Here is a 14,629-nt window from a genome sequence, read left to right on the forward strand (position 1 = left end):
CTTAACCGACTGAGCCACCCAGGCGCCCCGAAAATGTTACAGTCTTAATCGACCATGGTGGTGGTGACACCACATAGCACAGTGTGTACTCTGCTCTGAGTGCTCTCAGAGGGTGTTCCTCTGGTTCCTTCCTGGGCAATACAGTCACATCACACAATGAGCAGCTGGAGGATAAGGGGCTTGTTTCACCTGGAGTGGGAAAGACTGAGGTGGGGAATACATCATGATTGTCTTCTGGTAGCTGAAAAATGGTGCTAGGAGCAAAGGGTAAAAGTTTATTGAAACAAATGCCATCCTAAATAAGGAAAAGCAGTCAAAGTAGCTTGAACAGAAAATTAACTGTCTTAGGAAGTTGTCAGCTCCCTCTCTTTGGTAATCGGTGGATTGTCATCAGAGGCTGGACAACCATTTGATGAAAACTGTCATGAAAAGGAGATGGGGGTGGGCGCCTGGTAGAGATGCAACTCTTGATCTTGGGGTTGTGAGTTCAAGTCCCGTGTTGGGTATAGAGATTACTAAAAATAAAATAAAATAAATATACTAAATATATTTCAAGAAATCTTGAAAATCTTTATATGAAGAGAGAAAACCAAAAACTAAATACATTTGTTGTATCTGTCAGTTATTAATATTATACCATCTATGCTACCTATTGGATCTGTCTCATCGTTACTCTTATATTTGTTCGTTTATCTTTTCAATATTTTGTATATACTTACAAGGTATATTTTCCCTAGGTACTAAGGATGTAAAAATGAACTGATATATAAACGAGTGGTAAGAGCCCAGCAGTGGGATTAACAAGGTTGGAGCGGAGGAAACAAGGACAGAGATTCACTCTCTCTAGGGACGGGGGGAAGGCTTCTTTGAGGAAGTGAAACTTGAGCTACGTCTTAGAAAAGAAGGATTTTCCAGACATAGAACAGGTAGAAAATCATTTCAGCAAATGGAAGAGCTTATTAAAAGTCAATATAGGGGCGCCTGGGTGGCTCAGTTGGTTGGGCGACTGCCTTCGGCTCAGGTCATGATCCTGGAGTCCCGGGATCGAGTCCCGCATCGGGCTCCCTGCTCAGCAGGGGGTCTGCTTCTCTCTCTGACCCTCCTCTCTCTCAGGCTCTCTCTCTGTCTCTCTCAATAAAAAAAAAAAAAAAAAAGTCAATATAGAAAGGGTGTCATGTTTTGGAGGGACAAATAACCAGGTAAAACCGGATCTCGAGGAAATATGAAAAGCCAAGAACGTCAGGAACATGTATCACAATTCTAAAACGGGAGAGACAGACAGAAGACTTAGACATCCAAGCTTCTTTCTTCTCTTCTTCCCACTTCTAGAACCTCCCTCCTGAAACCCCATATCTTTTCATTCCATAAGCTGGTGACCTCATTCACAGTATAAGGTTTTAAGTGTTTTTTTGTCCTCCAGTTACTGCCGTATTTTAAGAGGATTTACAGATATAACAACCTGGAATTGGGGCACCTGGGTGGCTCAGTCGGTTAAGCTTCTGACTTCAGCTCAGGTCATGGTCCTGGGGGTCCTGGGATTGAGCCCACGCATGCTCTCTCGCTGTCTTTCTCTCTCTCAAATAAATAAATAAAATATTTTTTTAATTTTTTAAAAATTTTATTTATTTATGTGACAGAGAGAGAGACAGCGAGAGAGGGAACACAAGCAGGGGGAGTGGGAGAGGGAGAAGCAGGCCTCCCCCACCCCCGCCCCCACCCCGAGTAGGGAGTCTGATGCGGGCTTGATCCCAGGACCCTGGGATCATGACCTGAGCTGAAGGCAGACGCTTAACGACTGAGCCACCCAGGTGCCCCATAAATAAAATATTTTTTTAAAAAAAACCTGGAATTGAACCTGCTCAGCTGGGGGTCTGCTTCTCCCTCTGACCCTTCCCCTCTCATGCTCTCTGTCTCCCATTCTCTCTCTCAGATAAATCAATAAAATCTTTAAAAAATAAAAATAAAAAATAAAATAAATAAAAAACCTGGAATTGGGGTCTTCCTTGTTGTACATTTCAGATTTTTAAAGATTTTATTTATTTATCTGAGAGAGAGAGCACATAAGCGGGAGAGAGGGACGAGCAGGCTCCCCGCTGAGTGGGGAGCCCGACGTGGGGCTCTATCCCAGGACCCTGAGATCATGACCTGAACTGAAGTCAGATGCTTCACCGACTGAGCCACCCAGGAGTCTCACATTTCAGATCTTTGACCCCTCAAAATACACCCCACCTACTTTACATTTTGATGGGCTTGTGTTGGACTTTCCATGAGGACCCTCTCTGCAAGAGTGTCATGCACAGAGAGTGCTCGCTTTCCTCCAATATCACCTCCAATGGATTGAAATTCCTTTGGCCTCCATTTCCTTAGTTAACAAGCAAGGCTGATGATGGGAAGGGATGAAAGTAAGAGTGGACAGACTCATGAAGCCTTAACCGGACCTTATAAAAAATAGTTCCAACTGCCCCCCCATACTCTCACTGCTGTTTAATGATTTTTACTGAGTCTCAGCCAAAATTGATATTCCCTTTGGTTAGAGGGCTGAGTAACTCTCTGCGAAGTAAGTGAAATATGGTGCGCTTGTAGTCCCCTAGCTTGCAAAATCATCAAGACCCATTATTTCAGCATGTTGTCTCCAGGCTGGCTCTGACCCATGAAAAAAAGACTGGGAAGAAGCCTGGCTCCTGCCTTCCCATAAACGATTGAATTTATTTGACACCTCTTACTGGTAAAAGCTCAGGTGAAGGGATTCAGTAGCCGGATGAGGGCTGGGATCTCTAAATATGTTGAAAATGTTATCTGTTTTTTCTCAAATATGTCTCTGTCATTCAGGTATTTGTTCTGTGATAGTCTTTTACCTTGACAGCCACTGAGTCCCTGCAGCTTGCATTGCAGAGCAAGGAAAGGCAAGATCCCCCCTCATCCTGCTCACGGGGAGCACCTGGTGAGGAGAGACCATATGTGATTTGGGCCCTGTGGCCTCACCACCAATGCTCACCCACCTCCCCCTTGTTGTGCACGCCTTACCCATCTACAGAGGAGGTAACAGAAAGGAGAAAATAAGTGGGTTTTCTCTGAGGGGCTCACACATGCACTCTCTCATCTCCTTATCTGCACACTTGGCAAATTCTTTACAACATCTGATCAAGGAAGGTGGGGTTTTTTTGTTTTTGTTTTTTGATGTTTCCGCATGTTCTCGATGTACTGCTCTGCTGCTAGGATACGATGAGATGCCCTTATCAGGAGCCCCTTCGGAGCTCTGCAAAGTCTGCGTATTTTTAAAGAAATAGCAAGCCAGTCCCAGAATGTAGCTTCTCTGGGGGAGAAAGCAACAGTTGCATAAAGCAAGAGAGTAGATGCCAGACCCAAGTGATCTACTGCCCCTGATCTGGCTCTATGTCCCTCATCTCTCCTCTTCCTGTCTCACCCAGCTTCCCCATCATCCTATTGTCAGGACCCCTCTATAGGGGTCCCCAGGACCTGGGCTGAGTTATAGGAGAGGAAGCTGCTCATGGCCTCCAGCTTTCTGCCTTCCATCTGCTTTGTGTCTGGCTCTGCAGACTAGTGCCAGGAGGCTCACAGGTGGAAGAGGTTGGAGATTTGGACTTTTGATCTGCTTATTCCTCAAAGTCTTCAAAGCCCTGACCTATATGTCTACCATGACTGGGATCTCCAACAAGGCCTGGGTGATGGGAGGGGGGGCGGCAGGGTATGGGGAATGTGGAAGAGGTCTGATTCAAGTGAGAGTAGGCGGGGTGCTTGGGTGTGCAGTCAGTTAGGCTAAGCACGGGACTCTTGGTGTAGGCTCAGGCCCTGATCTCTGGGTAGTGAGATTGAGCCCTGCGTTGGGCTCTGGGCTCAGCACTGGAATCTGCTTGAGATGAGATTCTTTCTCCCTCTCCCTCTGCCCCTCCTGCTCATGCTCTCTCTCTCAAATAAATAAATCTCTTTTTAAAAAAACTGAGAGTAGGCAGCTAGGCAGTGCTATTGTCTCTGACTCCAGGGCTAAAAGCCCCTTCTTATTATCCATCCGTGTGTCATGACTCCCATTACCTGGGAAGTCATAGCGCCCACACACCCATCACAAGAATTTGGAAAAATATGGCCTCAAAGAGAACTCTTCCCAAATTCATGTTAAGAGCCCCCTTCCCATTTCCCTCAGGCTTGCTGTAATATACCAAACTTGAATCTTTCAGCTTCAAGATCAGTCATGTTCAAAGTGTCTACATCTTTCCAAATTTGGAGAAGACCACTAGAAGGGGAAGGTCCCTAAAGCCAAACCTCCCATCATGACCAAACCCTGGACCATTAGAAGTTTTCTTGGACTCTGTGAGTCAACCAATATTTGACTTGGATTCTATTTGCAGGAATTTTCAATCTTTAAAGGTTATACGGAGAGAGAGGTTCCCTAGGTGAGCCTGGTGATCTTGGATATTTGGGTAATCTGCTTGATTTCTGTTCCCTAAAAGGAAAAAGGCAATGACCTAAGACCCTGAACAAGGCCTGATGGTCTGATGGGTAGGGGTGCAGCTGGGGCAGGATGAGGCGGAGCCATGATCCCAAATGCATTGCATATTCCAAATATGTGGACTTACATATACATTCTTGAGGGCTAGAGGCAGAAAAAGGAAATCATATGTTGCTTTTCAGATATGCAATCTTGGGTACATTACTTATTTTCTCTGCGCCTCGGGCTCCCCATAGGTGAGAATAACGATCATACTAACCTCCCAGAGATGCGGTGAGGGGTAAGGGCTAATAGCAAAGTGCTCTATAAATGTCAATAACAACAGCGATAACAAAAAACCGTAACTTCTGCCCTCGAGAAGGGAGGTCAGGGTGAAGCACTCTGAAAGAAATAGAGTTACCTGGACAGCAATGATAAGGAAGAGTAGCTGGCTTAGCCCAGGTCATCAGCATTTCCTGCCCCTGAGATAATACGGCCTCTCCTTCTCACCTGTCCACACTGTTTCTCTACTCTAAGGCTCCTTTCCCTTCTCACAAATTACACAGGCTCCGCTCAGCAAATGTTTGTTCCCCACAAATAGCTGCCAGTCTGACAGCGCTCACCCTCCCAGAGCTTGGGGATTTGTATGGATTATGGTTTTGATGACTGATGCAGCCCTAGAGGTCAAGAAGATAAACACAATTGGCAAGAGATAAAGGATTCCTCTCATTTCTCACCAGCCACCAGCCTGCCCCATTGGCCTTTCCTGCCCAGGCCCTGCTCCCTGTATCAACAGAAATATAGTGACCAGACCAAGGGATAGGATATTCCCACTCTACTTAGAACTGACGCGATCGCATTTTATATTTTCTGTTCCACTCTGGGTGCTTCGTTTTACGGAAATATTAACTAAGGAAAGAAGAGCGGGATGGGAAAAGATCTGGAAATCAGGTCTTCGGAGAAACGAATGAAGGAATCGGGCATGTGTATCACTCTAGAGAAAGGAGGAGCTAGGGACACACGTGATGGCTGTTTTCAAATATTTGGAGGGGTAGCATGTGGAAAAGGAATTCAGAGTCATTCTGTTGAGTCCAGAAGGGTGGCAAAGAAGTAAGATTGATGGGTGCAAGTCCCAAAGAGATGAGCTCCTAATCCATATAAAGGAATATTTCCTATCATTGAGAGCAATCCAACATTAGAGGAATCTTCCTTACAAATAGCAATTTCCCCATTGCTAGAGGCATGCAAGCCCAGCCTGTTGTAGTAAAGACTAGGCGAGGGTATAAAGGATAAAGTCTATACAGTCTTTCCATCTCCAAGCTTTTCATTGTTCTTTTGCTTTGATTTGCCCCACCCTCGTTCTCCAAGGCCATCTCAGGTGGGCACTAGTGGGTTGAGAAAAGAGGGAAGTTCCCAGCAATTGTCAACTTCAGCACTGATAGGTGTCTGGAAATTCACCCATCTGACAGAGAAATAAAAGGCTCGTGGACTGTGTCCAGGCGGGGCACGGGGAAAGACAGAAGGGATGAAAAGAGAGGTAGGCAATGCAGATTCCTCAGTTCTCTCTATGAGCCAGGAAGCAGCTAGCCGGGCCTCAAAACATCCAAGGGCAATATTGATCTGAAAGCTGGAGTAGCATCTCATTTGGGGGCAGGAACTTCTTTCCACATCTGCCAGAGGCCAGGGGAAAACACCTCTCCCTGTTACTAGAAACAGATTTACAAGTAACTTACTCCTCCTCTGTCCCTATTCCTTTAAACAACAAAACTCTTCCATTAAGCTTACAGAGGTGTGTGTGTGTGTGTGTGTGTGTGTGTGTGTGTGTGTGTGTGTGTTGGGAGAGGAGTAGAGTCTTTTCCTTCCAGGCACACGTAGGATAGAAACAGCTGCTATTCAAACCATCAAGGATTTGTGAACTTTCCTCTCCTTCTCCCAACAAGGGCTTCAGACCTTGTTGGGGAGTGAAAACTGTAACTCAGGAAACTGCTCCCTGTTCCAGACTGAGGTGGAAAAGGACTCTGGGGGTGCTGAGTCAGACCCTCTGTGACAGCGGGAAAATTCTCTGCATCTTAAACCCTGCCTCGGTTGAGAGGAGGGGATGGAAAAGTACTCCCCCAGGCTTCTACTGACCTAAAAGAAGAATCTAAGTTATGTCTCAGCAACTGAGCAAACATTTACACTTGTCACCAAAAATAAATTTGAAAACTAAATTTAAAAGACCTAGGGAGGGGAAAAAAAAAAGAGAGAGAGAGAGAGAGAATCAGGTCTTTTCTTGTTTTCCAAAGGAGGAATCTGACATTCAGCTCAGCTCAGCACCTGACCAATGGAGAAGACTTAAGAGCAAGAGGTTTGTGTACTGACTATATTAAATTCAAACCTAGGATCCTATTTCCTGCCCTACCTTGGGAGATTTGTGTAAAAGAAAGCTGGAGGAAAAGTAGAAAAAAAAGCAAAATTTGCTTTAAATTTTTTCCAGTCTCCTATACCCATTTGACTTAGAAAGTAATAAAGAGGCAGAAGGAAGATCCGTATGTATTGTAGATAAACCTCTCGTTCAAAAAGAGGAATTTTTTAAAATGAGATTTTCTCTAGAGAAATAGAGGGAGTTTTTCATAGGGCAGGATTTGGGGCCACGCTCATTATTTTTGTTAGATTTATATAAGGCACATTTGGAAGTTAGATTTTTTTTCCCCAAAATCGGTTAGGATGTTGAAGAACCCAAAGCTGGGGTTGGTAATAGAGACTAACTGTATGCTATTTTTCTTTTATTTTTGTATCCTTCCCTTTGTTCCTCATTATTAAATTCTAGGGATAAACACAAGCTCTTTTTCTTTTTCCTAGTCAAGGCAGGAAGATGCAGATAAAGTCTACTAAACTGTGGGTCCAAACACCCAAATGAAAACCAAGGAAAAAATCAGCTTTGCAGATCTTCTGTATTCGATGAAGATAATGTAGGAGCTTGGCCACATTTGGGATTTTTTGCTTGTTTGTTTTGCTTTGTCTTCATTTTTGCTTTCCCTCTGAATCCTTAGCCACAAGCCACCAAACTTGAAGGGGTGATTAATTTCCCCCCTATTTCCTTTTCGCTTCCATTCTGGGAATTCTGGAGAGAAATTTGATTGAGGGATTTTTAGCAAAAGGCCCTCCTCCTTTTCACCTGTATGCCGAGAACCCTTCTGTTTTCCACTCACACTTCTCAGAAGTCTTGCTCTGCACCACTTAGAGTCAAAATACAAACTCAAGGTGTAGGAGAGAAAGAAAACCTTTCCACCCAGGTAACAATACCTGTCTCCCCGGGAGCCCGCCTTCTCCAGCTGTTGCAGCCACGTCTGCAAAGCCGTGTCCTGGACACGTAACAATGTTAGTTTATAGACAAGTCTGCGAATGCGTGAGGGAGGCTGGCGTGACTGCGGGGAATATATCAAGGTGTGGATTTCAATAGGTTTTGAAATGTTCGCCCCGTAGGTGGGAGCCTGCAAGCCTGCAGGCCCTTTCAAAGGCATCTTTGCAATTCCCCATTTCCAATGCACCTAAATTACTGAATTTGAATTGCTGAATAGAGACCCCATGCTGGATTCAGCACTTGGCCCCCACCCCCACCCCACCCATCCTCTGCGGATGGTATTGCCTTCCTGCCGGACTGGCTCTTTGTAGCTTCAGCCCCTGGGTAGGATCTCTCCGCCAAACCCCAAAGGTGGGGATTGAACACTGAGTTCCGGAAGCTGACGGAGCGTAAATAGGAGAAACTGGAGGCGGTGGAGGAAGTTGGAGCTGAAGAACAATGTGGGATCGCTCTTCTACCACCTACCAGCCTGCGTTTGCTTACATCGAGTTGGAAGACTTTTCCCCCTGAACAGCCTATTGTCCAGATTTTGCCTCTTCAGAATCCCCATCCGAAAAAACAAGAGCATCTGGCCAGCCCGAAGCGGGGAAGCAGAGAACCCTGACCCAAGGTTAGAGCCACGCCCAGGACCCTTGGCCCTTCGCGTTCCTGAGGGTCGCTGCTGAGTAATTTCCTTCCCCCAGCTTTGTTCCTCCCGATCTTGAAACCTAGCCCCAGAGAAGCACAGGGTGCAGGGGACTTTTCCTTATCCTTGACAGTTTTCCCTTCTCTTTTCCTGGCTGGTCAGTTCCTGTTTCTGTGATCAGGATCCATGTGTGTAGGTCTATGATAGGAGTAAGCAAAAGGACGTCATCAACTGCCAACGATTTCCAGTGATGGCAACTGACCCTGCTAGACTGCGTGATCCTCCCGAGGGCTCTGCGACCCTTCCAACAGGTGGCCATCCTTGCCCCGAGTTCCGTTAAGCTTTCCCTTAACGGAAAGTTACATGAAACATGTATCTTTGAAACATGTCACATGAAAGTAATGCTTTCCCTCGCTATCCCCCTTCAGGCCCAACAAGCCCACGCACTGCTCTGTGCCAATTCACCATATTGGCCCTAGAAGGGAAAGATATCCCAAATATTTTTAGAAAGGATGAAAGGAAACCTAGGTCCATTCGTGTATGGACGACCCTAGACTCTGTGGGGTTGAGGTGGGAGATGGAGAGGGAAAAGAAAGGCTTATCCGTGACGGGAATGCCTCACCCTGATCTCCTCACTGGGGTCGCTCTGCAGAAGGATGGCTGCTCGTCCCTTTTGTACCAACATTTCTACCAATCTAAACACCCCGGGGGTGCCTGGCTGGCTCAGTCGGTAGAGCATGCGACTCTTGATCTTGGGGTCGTGAGTGAGTTCGAGCCCCATGTTGGGGATAGAAGTTACTTTAAAAAAAACAAAAAAAATCCAGCTGAGCCTTCAAATCCCTTACATTTCCAAAGTTGAGTCTTTTCTTGAGTTTACACTTACTAAACTAAAGGAAGCCCAAATAAAACCTCTGCGGGTGAGCCCTGGGAACAGACTCGCTCTGAAGCTATGAAGTCAAATCACTCTGTCATTTGCCGGAGAGAGACACACTTAACGCAGGACCGTAGGAGGAGAAAATGCCTCCCAAGTGCCCTCCCTTCCCCAACCCTGCTTTCATTACTCCGTAGTGATGCACTGATTATGATAATACTCTTGGACTCATCAAGCATCTGAAACTGACACCCTTTCAGAACACCATTTTTGGGGTGCCCGCCTTCTAGATAGGAGCATTCTGCTTCAATCTTCACTTACTCAACAAATATTTACTGAGCATCTACTACGTGCCAGGCATCATTCGAGGCACTAGAAATAGAGCAAAGAACAAAACAGACAAAATCTCAGCCTTCATGGACCTTACATTCTAGAATGTTTGGAGGTAAGAGACTGTTTTCATATATGGTTGCTGGGAATTGTGCGTCACCTCTTTATTGTATGAGCTCTTTTAGTGTTTTTGGAAGAAGAGTCCAAGCTATCACAAGGTTACAAGTATCTCTGGATGAAACAGTCTATAATACTAATAACATGCAGATACGTGACCTTTTGCAGTCCTGGATCATCTCCACGACCCAACAGTTCCATTTTAGTCAATCTCCGTCTACTCCTTCCCCCAAAAGACAATCATTTGCTGAGTCCTCTCTCCTCTGGGAGGCCCTGGCTGCTTGCTGGTCCAGCAAGAGGGGAGAGACCAGGGCATGACCCCACGACCGGGGCCCTTCCCCCGCCCTTCTGGCCTCAGCAATCCCCGGGACAGGCGGCTCCGCCAGGCCTGGGGGGTGGGGGGCCGCTAGCCATTTTAGGGCTGAACTCTCCATGAACCAGGAAGGGAAGGGGGGGGACGGCAGAGCAGAGCCAGTAGGAGCAGGCTAGGGAGGCCAGGCTTCTGGGCTAACCTCTCTGGCTGGGTAAATATTGAGCTGCCTCATCTCCAAGGTTGGGGGTTGAAAACAGAACTGTCAGAGCAGAGTAAACTGAAGGGAGCTTCAGGCCCCTGAGGAGCAGAGAGCACATGCTTTGTGGGGCTCCCTCCCTCCTAGGTTCCCTTCTAGGCAAAAAGGGCTGCGGGACTCGGAATTGTCTGGACTCAGGCCAGTGATTTTGAGAGCTTAGAGGAAATGGACTGGGGGTAGGAAGAGAAAGAGTGATTTTAATTAGCTCTAACTGGGTCAGTAGACTCTATCCAACAGGATGCTTCCCCCACCCCACCCTCCCACCCTCCTATCCCCCACCAGGTTCAACATTCCTTCTTACTTATGTCTTCTATCCTCAGATGAAAGGATGAGTCAAGCTGCAGTGGGATAATTCAATCTACATGAAAGACTGGGAAAGCAGGCCCAGAGAGATTAGGTGACTTACCCGAGGACACACAGGAGTCTCCTGATAGAGTAAACTTGGGTCTCCTGACTTCTTACAGAATTCTTTCTTCTCTGAAGTATCTGCTCCATTAATTTCCTGATGAGGAGAACAACAGTGGACAGGCGCCAGGAAGCCTTTGAGCCTCTCTGTTCTCCCAAGAATGGACATTAAATATTTTGCATCTCCAACTCCTGTCCCACCCGGGACTCACTCTGATTATGGAAAGCATTTAGAGAGCAGAGAAACAGCAAAAGCTGAAGCATCTGGAATATTGTGACTGAGTCATGCAAAGGAGGTCATTCAAGGGAGTCCTTAGAGTCAGGACTGAATCATCAGAAAAAAAAAAAAAAAAGAAAAGAAAAGAAAAATCTGGTACAACTGCAGGGGGTGCCAATCTCATGGACAATAGTGAGAATGTGCTCGCAGACTTACGCAACGAGGCTCTCCTGCCAAGAGCATGTCTCATCATGACACTGTACCAGTATTCTGTGGGACTACCCTGAATCTTTTCATTCAGAATTATTTTATTCCGTAACAGCAAGTCCCATGGTTATGGTACCAGCTGAGCTTGTGGGTGCAGTGCAGGGGGACCAGGGCTGGAGGATGTCTGCTTCCATCATGCCAAAACCAAGAACAACTCGGTGTAAGAAAGTAAGAGAAAGGTCTTATGTGAATGTATATATATGACAGAAAATCTCTACTGAATGCACTACCAGACAGTGTTCTAAGCAGGTCTCGTGTATCTCATTTATTCTTCAACATCCCCCATTTTATATCTGAAGAGATGGAAGCACAGGGAAATTGAGTAACTGGCATAAACTCACCCAGCCAATAAGAAGGGGACCACACTGAAAATCCAGTTACACTTTAGAACCCTTGCCCTCCACCACTCTAAGTCAGGAACTCTGCCTTCAAAAATTCCTGTCCATCCTCCCAGAATGGAGAAGGGAGGAAAGTATGGGAGGCCCAGGTCACTCTCCCCCTCCACCGGTCAGTGCACTGAGACCTAAAGGAAATGACAGGGTCTCAGCCAGACCCACTGGACCTGTTCTCAGCCTCGAAGAAGGGAATCCCTTCTGTAGCCCCATAACCTGCCACTAGTCCCATATGTTTATCAGGGATCAAACAAGCTATGAGTGTGAGAAGTAAGAGTGTGTGTGTGTGTGCCAAAATGTCCAGATGTGCCCTGGAATAGATTAGAGACCAAAGAAGTGGGAGAGGATATGCTCCTCTTAACAATGAGAATTATGATTATAGTGCACATTTATTTATTAGGGACTGTTCCAAATATTTTACACATTTTAACTAATTCAATCCCAATATCAACTCTATGAAAATAGGTACAATTACGATCCCCATTTTGTAGGTAAGGAAACTGGTCGCAGGGAATTAGACAATTTGCCCAAGGCCACTGGCTGTGATAGGCAGGGTTTGAAGGAGTTGAACCCAGGTATCCTGGACGCTTCCTGAAATCCTCAGTCTTCCTCTCCGGCTCATCTGGATCGGCTGCCCCCCACCCCCAGCCCCCATCTCAGTCATCCCAGAGATGCCCCCAGCCTCCCCATCCCAACTCCCTTCCAGCAGCTCAGGGGTATGGGTGCAAGGAATATTCCTTAACAAAGAGACTAACTTAAAAGTAAGAAGAACTTCAGGGTTTTTTAAAATCTCTTTTTCTTGTCTCTCTTGTCCAGGAGATCAAAGGGCATCACGTTGGGAGAACAAACGCTGAAGAAAAAGGCAAATGAAAGAAGAAAAGTTCACACTTTGGGCTGAGAAACAGATGGTGCGGAGGGTTGGGTGGAGTGGAGGCTTGACTGCCCCCCCAGACAGTGGGGGAGGGGTGGGGAAATGCTCCTCAGAAACCTTGACAGACTTGCAACCAGCCCTGAGAAGAATTCTCTCTCCTATGAAGACTCAAGGGGAAAAGATTCTCTTAAGATTTTAATTTTCAAAACAGGAGAATTTTCTTGAGATAGTCTTGGTAAATGGAAGTGGGGGTGGAGGGTTTTCCAGTTCTGCGGAAAATGCCCTATCAGATCTCCTGGTGAATATAATTCCCCTCCTCCCCCGCCCCTCCACGCTGTGAAAAATCCACCTTTCTAAGAGCCGAGGTGGAATCTATGAGTGAAGCAGTTTGGCATCTATCCTGGGAAGTTCAACAATGAACACCATCAACTTAATTCAATAGCAGAAAAATGTGCTTTTGTTTGTTTGTTTTACCATCCTCTCCTTTGTCGGTTATGATAGGAAAATGCACAGTGATCTTTTCTTTCTCCAACTAAATGCCTTCCGTGTAGACCAGTCTGGAGCCTGAGGTTCAAAGTGGGATTTAGGAGAGCACAAAGTGCGAAAGAGGTCAAGATCTTTGCATCAAAGATGATGGGAGACTCAGACTTTTTGTGGATTATTTTGAGCCAGCCCCTCTGTTAACAGAGAATTGATTTGCCCCTCACCCTTCCCTGGGGGAATCTCATGGTTCCTTCTGCGATGACCAAAATCAAATGGGCCAGCCTTCCCCTTTCCTCCTGTCCCCTCCATCACGCTTCCCCCAGGGCCTGTCAGCCCCATTCTGAGGCCCAACTCCTCCAGCCCTGTAGTCCTGTCCTAACCACTGCTCTTTCCTCTCCCTGCATTTCTGCCCATTTGCTGGTCCAGAGGTTGGAGGATCCACAGATACCCCAATCAGAAGGCTCTATTGGCTTCCAGTAAATGGCCCCAAGCCAGGGGAGTTTTGTTCCCACAGACACTTGCTCTGTCCCCTCTGTCAAGGTGACCCTTTTAGGGAAGCCAACCTTGGTGGCAATTTCAATTCAATGCAGAGGAGCGGTTAATAGGGGTGTGTGTGCGTGTGTGTGTGTGTGTGTGTGTGTGTGTGTGTGTGGTTTAAGACAGCAAGCTCTGGGAAAGCTAGGCTTCCTCTAGCAGCTCACTTCCCTTCCTCTCCAGCCGGGCTGTGCAATTATTGATAACGTTGCCTTTCCTATGATGGCACCGTTTTCATTAGGAAGTAAATGCCCAGTGTTTCTTACGGACACTCCTCGTCTTTTGACCAACTCTCTTCCTTTGAGGTCAAGAATTAAATAGATGGGGTGGAACGGACACCCCCTTGCTCTCTCGCCAGCGTCCCCCCTCCCCAGCTGTCAGGGCTCCGGGGCCTTTGGACTCCCCGGGTAACCGGAATCAATAACCAGGGCCGGAGCCCGCAGGCCCGTGTCAGCTCGACGGCACCGCGGGGCGAGTGAGCCCTGGCGGTTTGTTGGCCGTCGCGGAGCTTCCTGAGCCCCGGCCCCCCGCCTCCGCCGACCAAAGGTTTGTCAGTGGGACCGGCCGGGAGACAATAGCTGCCCCCGCGGGGCTCGCTGTTGGCTTGTTTGGAAAGCCCAGAGGCGCTTGGAGGTAAAAAGGTCAGCGCGGGATTGGGGTTTACCCCGGCCCTCCCCAACCCCCCCCCCCCGCCTCCCTCCCGCGTCCTCCAGCTGGCCCGCCCTGGGCCCCCTACCTGCCCGCCTCCCGCGCCCCACCCCACCCGGTCCAGTGGCGGCTGCCTCCCCTCCCCCTCCGTCCAGCGTCCCGGAGACCGGGGACGTTCACCTTGAGCCCGGGGATGGCCCTCTGGAGGCGGGCCGGCTAGGGCCAGAGTCTCCCAGCTACTCTGGCTTTCCTCGTCCCACGTCCCGGTCCCCTTTGCGTGGAAGGGTTCTGCGTTGGGGGGCGGGAGTGGGCCGGGCGGGGTAGGTGGGGGGTAACCTGTGTGCCAGTCTGCAGTTTGTTAGGGACCCATCCTCTGACATTCTCTGAGCAAGAGTTGGAGGGGCAGGGGCATTATTACACAGCCCACCGACCCGGGGTTCACTCCATCAACCTTTATTGAGGGCCCACTCTATGCTGGGCCTGGCTCTGGGCCTGGGGGAGAGAGCAGGGGGA

The 14,629-nt window shown here is 47.7% G+C and overlaps 1 protein-coding gene across 1 annotated transcript in view; it reads left to right on the forward strand.

Annotated features, from left to right (window-relative positions):
• Nucleotides 1–14,629, forward strand: part of CALCOCO2 (calcium binding and coiled-coil domain 2) — a 286,509-nt gene that overhangs the window by 22,381 nt on the left and 249,499 nt on the right. The window lies entirely within an intron of this gene.

Source organism: Leptonychotes weddellii, chromosome 15, assembly GCF_054177405.1.
Source record: "Leptonychotes weddellii isolate Sample4059 chromosome 15, ASM5417740v2, whole genome shotgun sequence".
NCBI classification, from domain to species: Eukaryota; Metazoa; Chordata; class Mammalia; order Carnivora; family Phocidae; genus Leptonychotes; species Leptonychotes weddellii.